This window comes from Capsicum annuum, chromosome 4 (assembly GCF_002878395.1).
Source record: "Capsicum annuum cultivar UCD-10X-F1 chromosome 4, UCD10Xv1.1, whole genome shotgun sequence".
NCBI classification, from domain to species: domain Eukaryota; kingdom Viridiplantae; phylum Streptophyta; class Magnoliopsida; order Solanales; family Solanaceae; genus Capsicum; species Capsicum annuum.
Genome location: NC_061114.1, coordinates 51,952,789 through 51,973,425, shown reverse-complemented (window position 1 = coordinate 51,973,425; position 20,637 = coordinate 51,952,789). Strand labels below are relative to the sequence as shown.

Genomic DNA, 20,637 nt, shown 5'->3' with positions numbered 1-20,637 from the left:
AACTGGGAATGTGGCTGGTGGCGCAACACAGTGGAATCGCCTTACAATACTGGAAATTTACAAATATGAATTGGGTCCTTGGCGCGATGCGCCAATATCGTGGAGCAACATTGGATTTTGATAATTGGGAAATTAGCTGGTAGCACAATATGATGGTATCACGTTGGCTCACTAGAAAATGACAATTGCTATTTAGACAGCCTCCGTGACACGGTGAAGTACCGGATGGTACACTGTCTCTCACTAAAATGGCCATAACTCTTTCCTCGGCTATCGGATTTAGGTGAATTTTATATCATTGAAAAGCTAATTTAATTTCCTACGTAATGGCAGGATCTAAACTAAAAAATACTGAGTATTTCAAAAATTTCATATTGGATAACTCATGGACTAAGAGTTAATTTTTAAGCTAAGGAAATACGGGGTATTACAATAAACTTCTGAATCTTCTTAGACTCGATAGAAATACTAGTATAAGAATATCTAAACAAGGAATAAAAACATGCCTCATACTCTGTTACAGTCATGGAGCCCTTCTTTATACGATCAAACTCATCACGCATCCGATCCCTCAGACTGTAAGGCATAAACCTCTCTAGAAATGCATCAGCAAACTGATCCCACAACATCTCAGGAACATCAAGAGTTCTACAACCCACGAGTGACCTCCACAAATCTCTAGCAGTATCTCTTAACTGATAAGTGACATAAGTAACTCCATGCGACTCCAGCAAACAAAAATTATGCAACTTCTCTTGACAATCAACTAGGAACTCATAAGCATCCTCATCCACAACAACACTGAATCTAGGAGGATCTAAATGAGTAAATCTCTCAAACCCCTTCTGATCCTCAGAAGATATAACAGTACTTGCGGTAAGAGAAAGCATAGTAAACTTGGCGGGCTGAGCTCCCATATGCATAGGTAACATAGATGAAGGTTGAACTCCTAATCCCAATACAACATACTTAGATATTGGAGTTACTGGAGGAGTAGTACTTGGTGTCTGAGGAGTACCCAAAATAGAAGCAGGTGCAACAGGAGGATCCATACTCTAAAATGGAGGAACACCCAACATAACCAAAGGAAAACCCTCTAAGCGGGTTATAAAATGCACCAAAAACCCCTCGAAGACTGGGGCAGACGAACTTTGAGAAACTAAAGTATAACCCACAGCTCCAACCTACTCATCACGAGGCTCAAAGGAGAGTCTCTTACACTCCTCCTAGTCGAGGTTGATCCATAGGCCCGTCCACTCCTAGAGTCTTTCCATGACTCGAGACTCACCCTCTGGGAGAAGGCTCTGTATCTCTAACCTCGTGGGACCTAGTTAACACCATCTTCATAGAAAGAGTGAAACACATCTCAAAATACAAGATATGCAAGAAATTCTCACGATAAGGAACAAAACAAGAAAAGTTTCCTAAATACATCCTATAGTCTCTCGAAGATAGGTACGAACGTCTATGTATCAATTTGCGAGACTCTATTAGACATCCCGTTATTACACCATTGAGAACAATAAAACCTGGCTGATCTGATATCAATTTGTCACGACCCAAAAATAAGAGTCATGATGGCACTTATCGCAACAAACTTTGACAAGTAAACCTATCAACCAAACTGATAAGAAAAAGGGGAAAAGACCCCAAGGTAAGACTTTTAGAAATAAAGACAAAACATACAAGTAATTATAGCTATTGCAAAAAACACATATCCAGAATACAATACATTCCCAACACCGTGTGTCACTAGTGTAATAGTAATACAATTCAGGAGTCAAATACATCAGAAAAAGAACCACAAAGAAACAATATCCATCTCCGATTACTAATAAAGACATAACTAGTATAGAAAGATAGAGGTGAACTCCAGATGCATGAATGTTCAACCACTACCTTGAGTAATCTAAAGGTGCCTAATAATCAACCAACCTGAGACGCACCCAAACCTGAATTTGCACTGAAAGATTAAAGTAGGAATGAGTATAGTCCACTTGTACTTAGTATGTATCATAGACCGATCGAGCAAAGTAGAAAATAAAGCATATAAAAATACACACTAAGGGTACGTCACCTGCAATAAAAAATATTCTACGATGGTAGCCCACACTGTTTGCACTAACAGTTTTAGTATAGTACGTACATTGCAACAACATACTAAAATAGAACACAAGTGTACATTATAACACCTATAAGAAGAACAAGAGAGACATGTTTATACAAGTTCACCAAATACACCAAAAGGAAGGTAGGAAGGTAGGATGATTAGATAGATTACAAGTCAATATGGCAATGCAAACACAACATAAACACATTAAAGAAAGTACAATGTATATGATGATGATGATGATGAGGATGTGATGATGATGATGATGCACGATGTCGTCATACAACCTCCATATACACCACAGAGGCAAGCCTCCTGGCGTGGGACCCATGGGGGTTTGTCAACCCATATATAATTCATATATCCATATATCTTCCCCAGCACATCCCTTAAAGAGGGTTTTATAAAAGGTGTTTCCATGATGGTACCATTTATTTTATGAATGAGTATGATATAAGGATGCAATGCTCACAGCCAATCATAATGAGTTTTCACAACCAACCATAATGACATATTTCCACAACCATGTGGGCCAATATCCACTCAGTATTTTCATTCATCCATAAATTCTAACATGTTTCATATGCCAATAAGTATGAATATATATCACAATACTCCAAAGGTACTAAAATAGGTATTTTTGACAACACAATGCAATTATTCACATATATTCAAGGCTATCAACATCATATAGGACCTCATATGATCACACATATCACATAATATCTCAATTTCAATAACTACATCACATATAGGCCCCCACACGGGCACAACACATAGATAGCCATTATTCATAATTGATCCATACCCTTAACATGCATTTTGTACAATTATTTACTACTCATCCCAATCTGAATGAGTTAAGTCATAACCTACCTCGAATGCAGAAACTGGTCTGCAACACTTCAATCTCGAAACCTTGCTTCTCATAAATGGTCCTAAAATCAACTAAATCCAAGAAATATAGAATCTACACATCAAAATAAATCCAATAATACCCATATCACCTACTATTAGTTCAGGTCAAAACGGACCCCCAAGAAGGTTTTTGAAAAGAAAGGGCAAAATCACAAATTTATTTAAAAAATATGGACCTACAGCTGAAAATCCAAGTCAAATCAAGTTAAAAATGAGGTTCAATCAAAGAAAAACTATTTTTATACTTTTTCGAGTAAAACTTTTGAAATCCATTCAAAAATCAAGAATCAGAGTTGTTTTAAAGATTAAATTGAGGAAATACTAGTAATTATAGGATTAGGAACATTATTCAAATGAAAAGGTTTAAAATTTGGGGCTAAATCAAATAGTAAGGTTTTGGGTTTTGAATAATCAATCAAGGTATTTGATTAAGAAAAGGATCAATTCTCACCTTAAATCAATAAGAGAATTAAGAAATAAATGTTAATCTAGCTTTAATGGCACCCACAAGCTTCACTTTTAAGCTCTCACGCTATTTTAGGATTTTTAGCTCTCAAGAATGAGTGAGAAATGGCCAATATGCAACCTAAAAGGTCTATTTATTCCTCTATCAGGTTCTCAAATGTTACAATCGCAACATGCAGAACACAATCGCACTATCTGGTGTCAGAACCAGATGGTGTGATCTCAACACACCCTTGTGCGATCGCAATACCCTATTTTCACACTGAGGTGTGATCACGAGCTTAGAGGGTGCGATTGCAGAGGCACCAGATGACAACTGAAACTTTAGAAATTTTCAAGTTTCCGCCAAGGCCTCAGGATTTATTCAGATTTGATACACGCAAACGAACTATGCAACCACACTAAATTCGACGCTATGGACTCAATGGCAATATCAGATTCTCAAAAAGGCATCATTTTTATAAAGTTGACCCTTGAAACTCAAAATCATAATTTTCTAAATCGAGGGTCAAAATGAGATTTACAAGCAACAGAACCATACCAAATATGTTACCACCCTAAAATGAACGTTTTGGATCTATTGGCGCAATCCATTTAGTCATTCATTGCACGAATCAAAAGATAACTACTGAAGTCCATAATAAGATTCTCAAAGCCTCCAAAAGCCACAATATCACATAAATGATACTAAAATACATCGGTAACCGTGTCAATCAACTTCACAACTTAAAAATACCATAATATAACTATGGGAAGGGGTAAAACTATCAAATTACACAAAAATATAAATTTCACATATTTCATCAAATTTTCAGGTCGTTACAGAGGTTTAAAATGAGTATTTATTGGATGAGATTTTGGAGATGAAAATTCAAATTATAAAAGATAATGCAAAGAAAGTGGAACAAATTTATTTTGTCAGAAATTCAAGCCAAAGGGGAGAATTTGTTGTGCAAATAAAAGTCCCACATTAACAGCTAAAAGGACTAAGAAGCTACATATAGGGTGGAGGAATCGCTTCATGGTGTGTGGCCTTTTAAAAAAAATTATGCGGGCTTGTCCCAACATGGACAATATCACACCATGTAAGAGTATCTTTGGACTAGCTCATCCCAACAACTGGTATTAGAGCTCAGATGATAGGATGAGTATGGTGATATGATAGAGGGATAGGGTGCAAGGCTCAGTTTACTATCCTTAGGATCTTAGAGATGCACACAAGAGAATAATCTAGTTGCTGGCTTTGGTTGCCATAAAAAAAATTCAAATGATGTGGTTGACACATAGTGAATCTCAAAATTAACCCATCTCTTGTGGCGTTAGTCCAGGTGGAACTTAGTTCAAGTGAAAGATCATTGTTTGTGGGTGATACACAGTGAATTTCAACAATTGACCCGTGGATCATGGTGATGGGCCACATGAAACTTAGTTCAAGGGAGAGATCATTAGATGTGCGAACAAAAGTCTCACATTGATAGATGAAAGGACCGGAAAGCTACATATAAGACATAGAAATTAATTTTTTTCGATTTTGGATATGTCAAGATATATAATTAGCTCCCTGATACATCCATCAAAGATAAATAATTAGTTGAAATTTTTGTAATTACTTTATAAAGATAGAAATTTGTATAAATATAATAAGTTAAAGTGTATATTTATGTTATTTTTTCTTTTAATTTTAGTTGACTTAATATTACTTAATAGAATTATTCTTGACTACTTTAATTAATTAATCTTTGATCAAAAGGTGATTCCTTTCTTTTTACCAAGAATATTTACCTACTTTTCATTTTCATAATTTCATTAACAATATTTGACACTAATAAATCAAAATTTAATGAAGTGCAGAGAGTGTATTCTTATCATGAACCAAAAAAAAATTAAGTGTGGAGTAACATTAACAATCAGTATTTAAATAATTGTTTAGTTTGTTACACAAAATGTGGTGTATTTACAAATATAAGTAATGATGCCACTATAGGGCATTGTCAAAACATAAAAACTTGGTGCTGAGGGAAATTGTAAATAAATGACATACATTTATAATATTAATAAGGAAAAATTATCTAACACCACAACTTATCTTTACTAAGCTAATTAAATTCCTACCTTTTTATTAATCACCTACCCCCCACCCCCTTCTTTTTTTAGAAAAAATAGCCAAATACATCCACAAACTCATAATTTTTGGATAAATTTTAATTATGTTTCTCCCTTTGATCTAGTTAATGTATCATGTATTTCGATCAAATGGTTTCAGAAATAAATATATCTCAGTAATCAAAATTGTGTATCTCAACGTCAAAATTATGTGTCTGAGAAAAAATGGAGTAGTTATCTGTTACATTTTTAAGTTCAAAGTTATTTGTCTCAACTTTAAAATTATGTATCTGAAAGCTAATTATGTATCCAAAAATTACAAAATACGAAATTATTTCTAACTTAGAAAAGAGTAGAAATAGGGAGTAATTAAGAACAAACTTGTTGGGATTTATGTAAGTGTAACTACTAATAATATCATTAAAAATGTTATGCTTTGTGTATTTTGTTAAACCAAAGCTTAATATTGATCTAACGAACGCGTATGCTTGACACTCAGAACCTTCAAATCCTAGATCATTCTCTGGCTAGTACAATTTTCTTTTACTATTCTCAGCATGCCTTCACCACTATTGTATTTCTTTTTCATACTTGATTTTGATGCTTTCCTTAATTAGAGAGTATTGGAAATAATTTATCTGCCTACACGGTAAAGATGCTAACATACTATTCTCATCAAATCCCACTAGTAGAATTACACCAAATATATTATTATAGTCGAGGTTTTTGAATTTTTCTTATAACCAAAAAATATTTATAAATCAATTGACATACTATTCAAAACTTAATGAATAATGATTGTTCAACAATATTTAAGTATAATATCTCTACCAAAGAGCATAAGGTCTCTAGATTTTTATTTCATAAAGTACAAATAGGATATATAAACAAATAGTTGAAAAGAGTGATAGAATGCAGAAAATCAAATTCATCGACATATATGTAAAGGATGCCACACTGATATTGGATCGAGAAAAAGGTTATTACATGTGTAGCTTTACTGGTGTTAAAATGTATATTGTATCATTAGTTTTCTGATGCAGTAAAAACAGTTTTCACAATTTTACTGCTTTACTGTTTTATCTACTCTAGTTGATTAGTTAGTGATCAGTTGCACAAGTTGTTAGGAGTAGTTATTATAAAGTTTTAGAAGGTCATGTGTGACTCATGTGAGTCTATAAATACCAACCATGGTAGTCACATTGTGTAACTTTTCAGCTTATCAATGAAGCTAACTTCTTCTTTTCAACACAATATCCAAAATACAGTTTTTCCTTCTTCTTAAGCGTAGTCAATTTTTTCTCTGTCAAGTAGACTTAGATTATTTTAACATGGTATCATAGATATTGATCGATGGGGGTTTAGAAGAGACATTGATAAAGTTTAGATCTCTACTGTGGAGAGATTCCCAATCTCTGTTACTAGCAAAATTTTGAGTAGTTGCAGAGAAAGTTTCAATCTTTGTTTTCCAGTTGTTTCCAGCAATTTAGTATGTGTTATTTTTGGTAAATTCAATTTCGATTCTAGTGGAATTGGATCTCTACCTCAACGGTTTTTTTAAGTTAGAAATGGCGCTAAAAACTGATCCAAGTAATCCCTTTTCATAGGAACATCATATGTGTCTGGAGATACCTTGATTCCAATTAAGTTTGTTTGATCATAGAATTATGGAGTATGGAGCCGATCGATGAAGATTTCATTAATGGGAAAAACAAAATACGGTTTTATGATAGGTGCTTATAGTAGAAATGTATACAGAGAAGAATTGTATAAGCAATGGGAAACTTGCAATGCAATAGCGCTATCATGGTTAATGAGTTCTATTAGTGTAGAATTTCTAAGTGGTATTGTATATGCAACAAGTGCACTTGAAGTCTGGGAAGATCTAAGAGAAAGGTCTAACAAGGTAAATCGCATGAGGCTTTATCGGTTACATAGGGAAATTAACTCACTATCCCAGGGAATTGCTTTGGTAGCAACTAATTTCACAAAATTGAAGAGCTTATAGAGTGAACATAATGCAATAGTTCCTGCACCATCATGTGCTTGTCCAAGGTCCAAACACTATGTTGATCATCTGTCTAAATTGAGATCAATACAGTTTTTTGGAGGCTTGAATGATTCCTATGATCAGACTACAAGATAAATTTTCTTAAAGGGACTTACACCTACACTTAATCAGACCTATGCTATAATTGTCGAAGATGAAATTCAGCATTCGGCTTGTACATCTACCACAAATGAAAAGACAGATCCAATTATGATGCATGTGAGTAGAAGCTCAAAAAGCATTTATGGGTCCCAATATTACAAAGGGAAGAAATGTGACTATTGTCACTTCACTGGGCATACTAAAGAAACTTGCTATAAATTAATAGGCTATATTAATGATTGAAAGTAGAAAAGAAGGAGAGGTTACAATGGTAACTCAAAAGGATATGGAGGAAACAACAATCATGCTTATGGAAGGTCTGGTGGATATGGAGGTCAAGGACATAAATTTTATGATCAATCTAATAATCAGTTCTCTGCTCATAATTTCACTGGACATTAGTTGACTGATGATGCAGGACAGTCAACTTCCTGTAGCAGTTAAGGAAACAAAGACATCAATAATGTTGTTTTGGCCAAGGGGCAGAGCTTCTCAGATGAAGAGTATAAGCAGATTATGGCCCTGTTGAACAATGATAAGCACAATTTCAAATAGGTTAACATGTCAAGTATAGCAACTTGCTTGGTATCTCATGTTATTTCACATGACTAGATAATAGATTCTAGTGCCACACATCATGTTGCAGCGCATAGAGATATTTTTTCTCTATTTCATAAGATAGATACCACTAATCAAGATAAAGTAATTCTTTTCACTGGTGCTAAGGCAAACATTACATATATTGGAGATGCACAAGTCCTTAAAGATGAAGTTGTGGGGGATGTATTATTTGTGCCTGACTTAAAGCTAAACTTGTTATCATTATCCAAAATAACCAAGTAGCTCTCATGCTTTGTATCATTCCATCTTGATTTTTATATATTTCAGGACCTTCACAGTGGGAAGGTGAAGGGGATTGGTAAGAAAAGAGGAGGTTTATATATCCTCAAGAATGTCTGTTGAGTAGATGAGATGCACAGATATGGTCAAAAGTTGATTGCAGAAGTGAGTATACAAGATTGTAATCTTTGGCACAAGAGGCTTGGGCATCCTTCCACTCAAGCTCTTAAGTCACTCAACTTGTTAGGACACACAGAAGGCATAAAGTCTTTAAATAAGTGTCGTGTTTGTCCATTATCTAAACAAACTAAACTACAAATAGTTCTAAAGCTGAAAGATGTTTTAATGCTGTGCATATGGATCTTTGGGGGCCTTATAAAATTCCAACTTTTGATCAAATGTATTATTTCTTAACTATTGTGGATGATTACAGCAGGTATACTTGGCTTCATTTGTTGCAACTTAAATTTGAATGTGTTATAGCTGTTAAGAATTTTTTTAGTATTATTTATAATCAGCTTGATGCTAAGATAAAGGTTATTAGATTTGATAATAGGACAAAATTTCTCAACTCTAAGTGTAGAGAGTTATTTCAGTATTTGGGCATAATACATCAAAGCAGTTGTGCCTATACACCACAGCAAAATAGTTTAGTCAAAAGAAAACATAGACAGATATTGAATATTGCTAGAGCTATTAGATTTCAAGCTCAAGTGCCCATCAGATTCTGGGGTCTAATTGATAAAGTTGTTATTTATATTATTAACAGACTACCATCTTTATTTATTGGAAGTAAGAGCCTTATGAAATATTGTTTTCCAAGGTTCCATCTTTAACACATTTGAGAATTATTGGATGCAAATGTTATGCTTTGATAGTACTAAAAGGTGACAAGTTTTGAGAAAGAGAAAAGTCTACAGTATTGATGGGGTTTTTGCTACTCAAAAAGGTTATTTGCTGATGGATTTGGTCACTAACAAGATGTTTGCTACTAGAGATGTGTTTAGGGAGAATGAGTTTCCTTTGCAGAAATAACAACTTCAGAATCATTTGAAGATTTTCTTAAGATTGATGCAAATATAACAAAATAATGGAACTGATGATCTTTATGCAGCTTACCGTGAGATATCAGAATCTCAGATTCATGTTCCTGAGGTTCCTGAGTCATCAAAAAGGGATTTACCTCAGTTACATATTCCAGCAAATACATTAATTGATGTAAATCTTAGTTCAACAAATGTGGGTGCATTAACATCATTGTCACTTGCAACTGATGCTCTAAGAAGATCATCTAGAATAACTAAGCAACCTGTTTGGTAGATGGATTATAGTTCACCAGGGAAGAAGAAAGGGACCAGATACCCCTTAACCATTTATCCATCCTATGCTAATACTATTATAAGTTACCAGTGTTTCGTCTCCAACATATAGCACTAATTAAACCCTAAACTTACAGCCAGGCTATCAAGGATGAAAAGTGAATTGAAGCCATGCAATTAGAGATCAAAGCACTTGAACATAATCATACCTAGGAGGTAGTTGATATTCCTCAATATAAAAACATCATAAGATCAAAATGGGTGTATAAAGTTAAATATAAAGCTAATGGGAAAGTGGAGAGATGCAAAACAATATTAGTAGCCTAGAGCCACAGCCAACAAAAAGGGATGGACTATCATGATACTTTTTCTCCTATGACTAAGTTTGTTACTGTCAGGCGTATCATTGCATTGGCAACTTCCAAGGGTGGGGTATATACCAGATGGATATCTACAATGCCTTTCTTCAAGGTGACCTTGATGAAGAAGTTTATATGGAAATGCCAAAAGGCTTTAAAGAAGGTATAGAAAAAAAGTTTGTTGATTGATCAAGTCCCTATATAGACTTAAGCAGGCTTCAAGACAATGGAATATCAATCTCGTTGCAGCCTTGCTTTATGTAGGATTTACTCAGAGCACATATGATTATTCTTTGTTTACATTAAAGAAGGAAGAAGGCATGGTTGTAATCCTAGTGCGTGTAGATGATCTTCTCATTACTGGTGACAGTATGACAATGATAAATGAAGCAAAAACAACTTTGCATCAGTAGTTTAAGCTCAAAGATTTGGGAGAGGTCAAGTATTTCTTGGGAATAGAAGTGTTAAGATCTACAATTGGGGTTATATTAAATTAAAGAAAGTATATTTTAGAGCACATTTTAGAGACTATACTAGCTAACGCTAACGTGCACCTACCTCATTAGAATTTAATGTCAAGCTGACCTCAGTTAAGCCTGATAAAGCAACAGGTGCCACAGGTGATGATGTTCTCAAGAACATTACTTCTTATCAAAGACTAGTTGGAAGTTGATGTATGCAACCATAACTAGACCTGAAATTAGCTATGTTGTGCAGACCTTAAGTTATTTTATGTAACAACTTAAAAGGATGCATTTGGAAGCTGCTAACAGGGTAATCAAATACTTAAAGGGAACAATAGGCCAAGGTATTTGGCTTAAGGCTCAGCTTACTGCAGATCTTGTATGCCAGTGTGACTCAGACTGGGAAGCATGTCCAAACACAAGAAGATCTGTCATAGGATATGTGGTGCATTTTCGTGAATCCTTGATATCCTGAAAGTCCAAGAAGCAACATACTATATCTAAAAACTCAGTTGAAGCAAAATATAGAAGCATGACTTCAGCTCTAGCTGAAGTCTCATGGTTGAAAAGATTATTTGATGAATTAAATGTGTTTGTCAATAAGTCTATCACACTCTTCAGTGATAGTAAGTCAGTAATTCAACTAGCAGCTAACCCGGTCTTTCATAAAAGGATAAAGCATATTGAGATTGATTCCCACTTCATAAGAGACAAAATCAAGGAAGGGCTTATGCAGACTGTGTATGTTCCCCCAACTCATCAAGTTGCAAATATACTTACCAAGAGCCAAATTCAAGACCAACACTTGTATCTTCTAGGTAAGTTTGGTATGCTTAACATTTTGCACCCTTCAGCTTGAGGGGGAGTATTAAAATGTATATTGTAGCATTAGTTTTCTGATGCAGTAAAAACAATTTTCACTGTTTTACTACTTTACTGTTTTAGCTACTCTAGTTGATTAGTTAGTGAGCAATTACACAAGTTGTTAGGAGTAGTTATTAGAAGTTTCTAGAAGGTCATGTGTGACTCATGTGTGTCTATAAATACCAAACATGGTAGTCACATTGTGTAACTTTTCAGCTTATCAATGAAGCTAACTTCTTCTCTTCAATACAATAACCAAAATACAGTTTTTCCTTCTTCTTAAGCATAGTAAATTTTGTCCCTTTCAATTCGACTTAGATGATTTTAACAACTAGAAAAACACACCTTCACTTGATGGTAAAAGTATGGGTGGAGCTAAAGTGTCGTTACAGATTTGATGAAACCATGTAATTTTGGTTTACATCTGATATTAGTCTTAAAATTCATTGAATTGTAGATTATTTTAGACTCCAATAACTTGAAAAAGGTTAGAATCCAAAAACCCCAAAAGCTTCATCAGCTCCATAAGATCTAGTTTCATTTAAGTAACAATTCTTGCCAATTAACAGGATCTTCCGATCAATCCTGGCTCTGCCTCCGTGTAAGAGATGCCCTTTTTAATAAATTAAATTCCAAATTATCATATCACCTAAATAATACCTACAAGTACCTTTTCATAACAAGTGAAATTTATAATTTTGAAAATAAAATAGGTTATATGCTGCCACCAGTAAAAGTAACAAAACAATAAGTTAAATTCTTTGTTTTGTAAGAGGTTTTGTAAAAAGAGTTCTTTTTCTCACAAATCCCAGCCAAACAATAAATATTCCTTGCACTTTGGGAAACATAAAATGAACCAAGATGTTTTTTTCATAATCTATTAAGATTGCATTTACATTCTGATAATCTGAAAAGTTAACAGAACTGCTGAACTGGGAAAAGTTACAAGGGAATAGAATAGACAGAAAAGGGTTAAAAATACCCCTGAACTATCTGAAATAGATTAAAAATACCCCTCGTTAGTTTTTTGGCTCATAAATACTCATCCGTTAAATATTTGGCTCAAAAATACCCCTTCCGTTAATAAAATTCCACCAAGCATGCCACCTAGGTAAAAAAAGTCATGTGGTCATGCCACATCACCATCCACGTGTAATTTATTATTATTTTTATCTCACAAGCTTATTTTTCTACTCCGAAATTGATTTTCTATTATATAAAAAGGTATTCGATTTTGGCTCAATCGATTTAGCTTTTGATTGAAGACTGAAAATTTGAATTTTAATTTTAGTACTAGAAGTTGTGGTTGTATGCCATTTTCGATGAAAATAGGTAGCTACTTTTCCCATTGCCCCAGCTTGTGAAACAGCTAAGAACCCAATTTTCTCCAACAAAGCTTCAGCTAATTTCATCTTCTCTTGTTGAATAGCTTCTGCACATGCCATTAATGTCTCCACAAGTCGTACACCATTGTCTTGTGAGTCAATTAGTACCACCGGTCAAGTTAACTCAGCCGGCCACGACTCGCTTAAATAACCACCACTACCACCCCAGATACAAATACTTAAAGATGAAGACGACGACACATCTGTTGTACTGGGTTTGAATCTCTTGCTCTGTGGATTCAATAAAGGACCATCAATTTGGGGGTAAACAGCTTTACCTGGAATAGCAATTAGATCCGAATCAAAAGAGAGATCATTATCATAAACTTGAGTTGTTGTTGTGAGTGAAAAAGGATGATTATTTGGGGTAAAAGGCTGTTGTGGGTTGAGTTCAGAGATCATAAATTGAAGCCAAGAAGAGAGATCTAAAGGGTTATAATGAACAGTATCAGAAGCAAGAAAAGTAAGATTATCAGAAGCAACACGTGTAAATAAAATTTTACACATGGATGGTGACGTCGCATGGTTACGTGGCTTTTTTTTACCTAGGTAGCATGCTTGGTGGAATTCTGTTAAGGAGAGGGTATTTTTGAGCCAAATATTTAACGGAGGGGTATTTTTGAGCCAAAACTAATGAGAAATATTTTTGATCCATTTCAGATAGTTTAGGGGTATTTTTGACCCTTCTCCGTAGAATAAATATAGAAAACCAATAGAAAACAAAGAGAAATATCAGACATTCGTTAGAAGTAGAGGAGTTTAGGCACATATATTAATGTTGCTTCAAATTTTAATATGCTAGTCTTTTCATTATCTATTCATAAATTTTTCATCTTATACGTGTTATTGGACAAGAGGGAGGACCACAAGAACTGACCAGGTAACTTGAGTTTTGAGCTTGTTAGTCATCAATAAGACCGATGGCTAGTGAATTACTGAAATGTAGCAGGTTTAGATAATCAAAAAATTACACAAAGCCACAACTTAAGTTTCACTTTCTCGAAAAATTTAATTACGAGGATCCTAATTTTGTTGAAAACAGATCAAAATATCATAATGACCACATTAAGATGAAAAAGCTCAGGAAAGCTCCTAATCAAAGTTCAACAATCAAATCAGAGAATCCTCAAAAAAGATTAAAAAAAATGATACTGCACGGCCACATCTACCAAAGGTTTTTTATTTTTTTGATTTGAATATGATTGTTTTTCGTAATGAAATGTTGTTGTTTTTTTAAGTAATGTGAGGGTATTTGATTTTTATTTTTAAAATATTATTGTTAGTTGTGTAGCATATATATTTTTTTTCTGGAATATGATGGTTTATTAGTAGTTGACAGTTCATATATACATAACAATATTTATGTATATGATAAACATATATATAAATAATGTTATGTATATGAACTAAACTGATATGTTTAGTTTATATACATAAATGTATAAATAAGTATTTTATGTATATCTAATAACTGTATTTGTACATCTCATAAAGTTTTTATGGTATTTTAGTATGTTTCTGTATGATTTTATTTGATTTTGGTTCAAGCTATATAAATATAGTCAATCACCTAGGCATTACTAGTATTGTGAGGTGTTTTAAAATTTTATTTTTGAATATGGTTTGTGCAACATTTGTGTTATTTTTTTCAAGAATGGAATTGTTTATTAGTAGTTGGTAGTTCATATACATAACATTGTTTATGTATATATTTATCATATACCTAAATAATGTTATGTATATGAACTAAGCTGATATGTTTAGTTCATATACATCTCAGAATGTAATATACATAAGTAATTTATGTATCTGTGCTACACTGATATGTATAGTCAGCATACATCTCATAAACTTTTTTATGATTTTTTTTGTATGTTTCTAAAGGATTTTTTTGATTTAGTTCAAGCTATACACATATTGTCAACCTCCTGGACATTATTTTTTTTTTTATTTTTTCAGGGTTTGAAATACAGGATAAAACAAGTCCCTGTGCATTTATTACATTTTGACAGTTCATGCATCGTGATTTTGGAGAAGATATCAAAAATTATTTGGGCGAAGATGTACAAAATTTATTTCGATAATTAATTTTTGAAAATTTTCTCGAAATGCCTAATTATAATTTTTAGGGACAAATTTTAAAATGTTTGTTCATGCTTGAGATAGAATAGGCCTGATTGTATGGTTATAGTATAGCGTAGGTTGATCACCATATTGTGTTGAAAATATTAGTTTTTTTTAGTATATAGTGAACATATTTATTTTTGTGGGAATTCCATACCCACCACCGGCATCTGGTTCACTTCGAATTCCCTCGCGTCGGTAACCCGCCGTTACCGAAAGAACCATTTTCAGAACTCCCTGCAAAGATATAATCACAAATAAATTTAACATTAAATTTAAACTAATTTATTTTAATCGAAAAATACTAATAGAATTTAGAAAAATAATTCTTGAAATAAAAGTCATTGTTGGATGGAGACTTATAGACTGAACTCAAAATTTTTTAGTAGATAAGTGAAGAAGACGGAAGTTTTTTTTTTTTTTTTCTTTTTTGTGTTTAATAAAGGGAGAAACATTTTTTGGAAGGGGAGGGGGGGGGGGGGGGGGAGTGTGGGGAGTTTGGGGGGGGGGGGGATATTAATGATTTTTTTTAAAAAAATAGATTTAATTATATTAGAAAATTATTTTTATAATTATTTTAAGTTGAAATGCCACATGTCGTTATTTAATTTGTCACTTTGTCATATCATCAGCGTGTGTATTGCACGCATTTTACATTTTTTGCCACGTCAGTAAATTGGGCTCAATTGAAACCATTTGTGAAGGAGTAAAGGACTCAATAGGTACCTAATTTAATTGAGGTGCTTATACGAAAAAGTAAAATAGTTCAGGGGCCTGTATATGTATTCCGTCTTTTATTAGGTATAACTTGTATGTATTGATTTTTTTTTTATATTTAAATAATGTATATAGCTTCATATATTTTGAAGGTATGTTGATACTTCATATATATATGTATTTCGTATACATAACATATATGTACATAACACTATATCTAAATTATTCAAATACACAACAGACTGATATATAAATACATATTAATACAAGTTTCACCAGTCAAATATGTATGTGATACGAGACATTTGTTAAATATCCTCATGATAATTAAATTTGTAAATTAAACATTACAACACACAAGAATGATATTTTTGAAAAACACTTAAAAATAATATATATGTATGTGGTACGAGACTTTTTGTTAAATGATGGATAACGTATAATACTTACATATGTTGTTATATACATAGTTATGGATAGTGATGTATATGTTTATATATACATTGTTTTGTTATGTATTATTGGTATAAATAATTACAATACATAACAAACTATTTTATATATATTTTCATATACATAATAAATCTGGTTGTTAACGTTGTCCTGTGATATTCTAGTATATCGAATTTGTGTTGGTTTTGTTAACAACAACATATACAACAAAATAAAATTGAAAATAAATCAAACAAAGATGTTAAAGTGAAGAAATTGATATTTATTCCTTCGCGACAATATCCAACTTAAATTGTTCAACAAAACATTATATAAAAGTGGAAAATGATAATCGAGTGATTAAACAACATAAGTAGAGAAAAATTTTAAGTTATTACTCCTTTGAAAAAAAAATTACAGGAACATCTATTGTGACCCTCATGCCTGCATCGTCCACAACAATTTGTGCTTGATGAAAAACTTTCGCTTGATTTCTTCTTCCTCCCTTTTTTAGGTTTTTCGATTATCTTTTATATATCAGTGTATCATCGAAGGACATAGCTGAAATAGATAAACTAAATATAATTAGTATATCCAATATTTTAAACTTTTTTACTACATATATATGTTTGTATATATATAATTTGGTTGTGTATATATTGGTATAAATATTTACAACACATAACAAGTTATTTTCTATGTGTTTTCATACACATAATAACTCTATATTTTTAACGTTGTCATATGTTTTGTATATCAACATATATTGATGATATGTATATGTTCCTAAATAAAGATTGTTCAACAATAAAGATTGTTTCTGAAAAATTATGTATATGGTGTGTTAAAAAAATCAGACAAACATATACATAGCTGAATTTTGCAAATACACATCTTCAATCACAAATCTTTTTCACCTTTTACAAAAGGAGAACAAAAAAATAAAGATATAAATATACATAAACAAAGTCAAGAAAAAAAAAATAGTCATTAAAGAGAGAATATACACAGTAATCAACTGAAGATAAACTAAAAAAAAAATAGAGGAAAAAAAAATAAATTAAGGATTAACACATTTTTTTCTTCCTCCATTAGAAATAATAGAACATCATTTTTTCTTCCTTCAAAATTCAAGTAACAATAATAATAGAGAGAGTGAGCAACCATTAATAAAGAAGAAGCTATAAAAACAAAAAAATTCATACATAATTTATTTATTTTATAAAGCAACAAACAGAAAGATTCTTTTTCCTTTCTTCTTCGCCATGGATGGCAGTAATAACAGAATGGAGGAATTTCTTCATTAACACAAAAATCTACACCCATTAGGTTATACATATCTTGGGATTTATGTTATTTATATGAAAGTCCTCAATCTTTAATTCAGCCGCAATTGCATATATCAACCTCAAACACAAAATATTCGCAACAACAATTTCGACACTTTTTATATCATTCTTATTCTATTTTCGAATTGTCAGACACCTAAATGCCTCCAAAAGAATGCAATATGCATCTTCTTGAATAAGAAAAATTAATTTTTTTTTCTAAAGGATGATAAATTAGTGATTAGATTGTTTGTGATTTTTATTTTTTGATTGATTTTTTTTTGTTTATGTAGAGATTGCTTAGACAAATCTTTTTGTGTGAGGCCGCTCAGACGCTTTACGCCCAATCATTCCGGATAATGCTTGCATCATCTGTATTACCGCGGTTGCTGGCATAGAGTTAGCCGATGCTTATTCCCCAGATACCGTCATTGCTTCTTCCCCGGGAAAAGAAGTTCACGACCCGTGGGCCTTCTAACTCCACGCAGCATTACTCCGTCAAGCTTTCGCCCAGATGTATGGTATAGGGCCCCCTATTTTATCTCCCGGCTCCATGACCCCGGTTGGTTGCCGAAGATGACCCCTCGCCTTGGTCTCCAAATAAGTTTTTCTAATAGTAAAAAGTACCTTAAAGCTAAGCAAGAACAACTACCGACATCAACTCTATCTTAACGATCGGTAAAGTCCTCTCTCTAGGATATGGCACTTCACTGCTCGGAGAGGGATGAATTCTTCTCCAAATCATCTCTTCCTTTATTGTTGTTAAGAAAGAAGTTTTCTTAAAAGTAAGAAGTGAAAATGACATTCCCGGATTACTGAACTGCATTTTTATCGTACTTGCACCTTGAGTTCTGTTTTCCTTTGTTATTTTGAAAATTTGAAATAGCATAGTTGTTACATAAATTAAGGGAAGTAGTAATCCATCATTAATGTGATTGCATTAATTGTGTGCTAAATAGAAGGAAGATCAGTTAATTTCCTATTAAAACTGTCATAATTAAATTTTCATATACATAGGGTCTTATGTATATAACGGTTGAATTATGTATTAATCGGGAGAGATAAATTAATTAAGATGAGAGAGAAGATAAATATGTTTAATAGGGTTGGAATTTATGTTATTTATACTTAGATAATAGCACTTCCCCAGATGCATTCAACAGAAAACAATGATAAGTTGAGAATCATTCAGCTGGCTGGCTAATCAGCATTGCCATGGTATGTTTGCCATAGAAGGTTGACCAGGAAGGGAAAGAGACTGGACAGTGCCAAATTAGTAGTGCACAAATTTCTGTGTTGCACTTGTGTTTGGAACTGGAGAGCAGTTGCACTCTTTTCACTCTTTCATTGTAGAGAGCAACCATGGAGAGTAATTTATGGTTGATAAGAAATGATTTGTTTGATCAGGGTGGTGGCTGATCCAACTTGCATGCACCTAGACTATTCCGTTGGATACCTTTTACCTCCCACCAAAGCTTAAGACAATTTGAACCTATGACCTCATGGTTCTATTTATTGACCACGAGGTTCCACCCATTTAGTGCAGCTGATAAGAAGTGATGTGATGGAGCCAGTGTTCAAGAAGGAGCTCGCATAATCGCATAATGTGATGATGCAAAGCAATGGGAGCACCTCGCTGCATGTAGTTGATGCGAGCGCATCATATTGATTTTATTTTTGGGGTTAATTTTAAATTAAAAAATAGTCACTTCGTGTTGATTTTATATTTAGGGTCAATTTTAAACTATTGACAAAACCTACTTACATGTTTGTCATCTGCACCCTTGAACCCACTAAAAAACATTTTAAACTCTTTGATCGTTGACGGACCTATGTGGCATTAAAATGGCTGACTAGGACAAGGCACGTGCTGCAAGTGGGGGTCAATTTTTTGTTATATTTATATTAAAATAATTTTAAGAAAAAATAAAAAAATCCTCCAACTACAACTTTTTAAACTTAAATATATTTTTAAAAGTTAAAAAATAATAAATTTTCAAAAAATAAAAAAGACCCCTTCCCCAACCCCTCCCCGTCCATCACCCCCCACCCCACCGCCGTCCACCAGTCCCCCACCCCCACCGGCTGCCATAGCCATTGTAAAATCACAATTGCAATTGCAAAGTGCAACTTCTCAAGCCTAAGGTACAACAATTCACTGCATAAAAACAAACAAATCAACACAATCAAATAGAACTTGAGCAACTTTTTTCCAAACAAATCAACACAATCAACAAAACCAACAAGAATCAGAAGATGAAGATGAAGAATCAACAAGAAACAAACAAACAAATGACGTGGTTTTCTTTCTTCTTCGATTCTCACTTCTCAATTTTTTCAAACAAACGAGAAGAATCAAATAACAAGAATCTTTTTTCTTCGATTCTCACTTCTCAATTTTTCCAAACAAACAACAAGAATCTAATCACCAGCTGTTACAAATTGAGTAATCCTGAGATCTGCACACAGTTGTGTGAAAAAAATGATGGTTGTCTTGAATTTCAGGTGCAAAATTGAATAGAGCAGTGTCTTCGGCAATACATGAGTCGGAAAGAAGTTGTGAACACTTATAATCCAGGACAAAATCAACACAATCAACTTTTTTTATTCTCACTTCTCAATTTTTCCAAACAAGCAACAAGAAACGAACAAATCAACACAATCAGCTTCTTCGATTCTCACTTCTCAATTTTTTCAAAGAGCAAAAAGAATAAGAAGATGAAGATGATGAAGGAAAAGAAGAATCAGAAGAGGAGGGAGAAGTATAAGAAAAAGAAGAAAAAGAAACGCAAGAAGAAGATTAGTAAAAAAGAAAAGAAAAAAAGAGGAAAAGAGGGGAGGGTTGGTTTTTAATTTTTTATTTATTTATTTATTTATCTTAATATTTAATATTTTTTATACTTAAAAATGACATGAAAGATGACTTGGCAGCTGACGTGGAACGAGTGTATTATACTCATCGAAAAAGGGTTTAAAATATTATTTTTTAGTGGGTTCAAGGGTCCAAATTACAAACATGTAAGTAGGAGTATCCACATTACAAAACGGACATAGTAC

General features: G+C 33.0%; 1 protein-coding gene across 1 annotated transcript in view; it reads right to left on the bottom strand.

Moving 5' to 3' along the window:
* Positions 1 to 16,514: 16,514 nt before the first annotated feature.
* Positions 16,515 to 20,637, bottom strand: part of LOC107868109 (protein BRICK 1) — a 10,353-nt gene continuing 6,230 nt past the window's right edge. The window contains exon 3 of the mRNA XM_016714702.2: positions 16,515 to 16,813. The gene's annotated coding sequence lies outside the window, so the exon portion shown is untranslated. The remainder of the gene's footprint in view (positions 16,814 to 20,637) is intronic.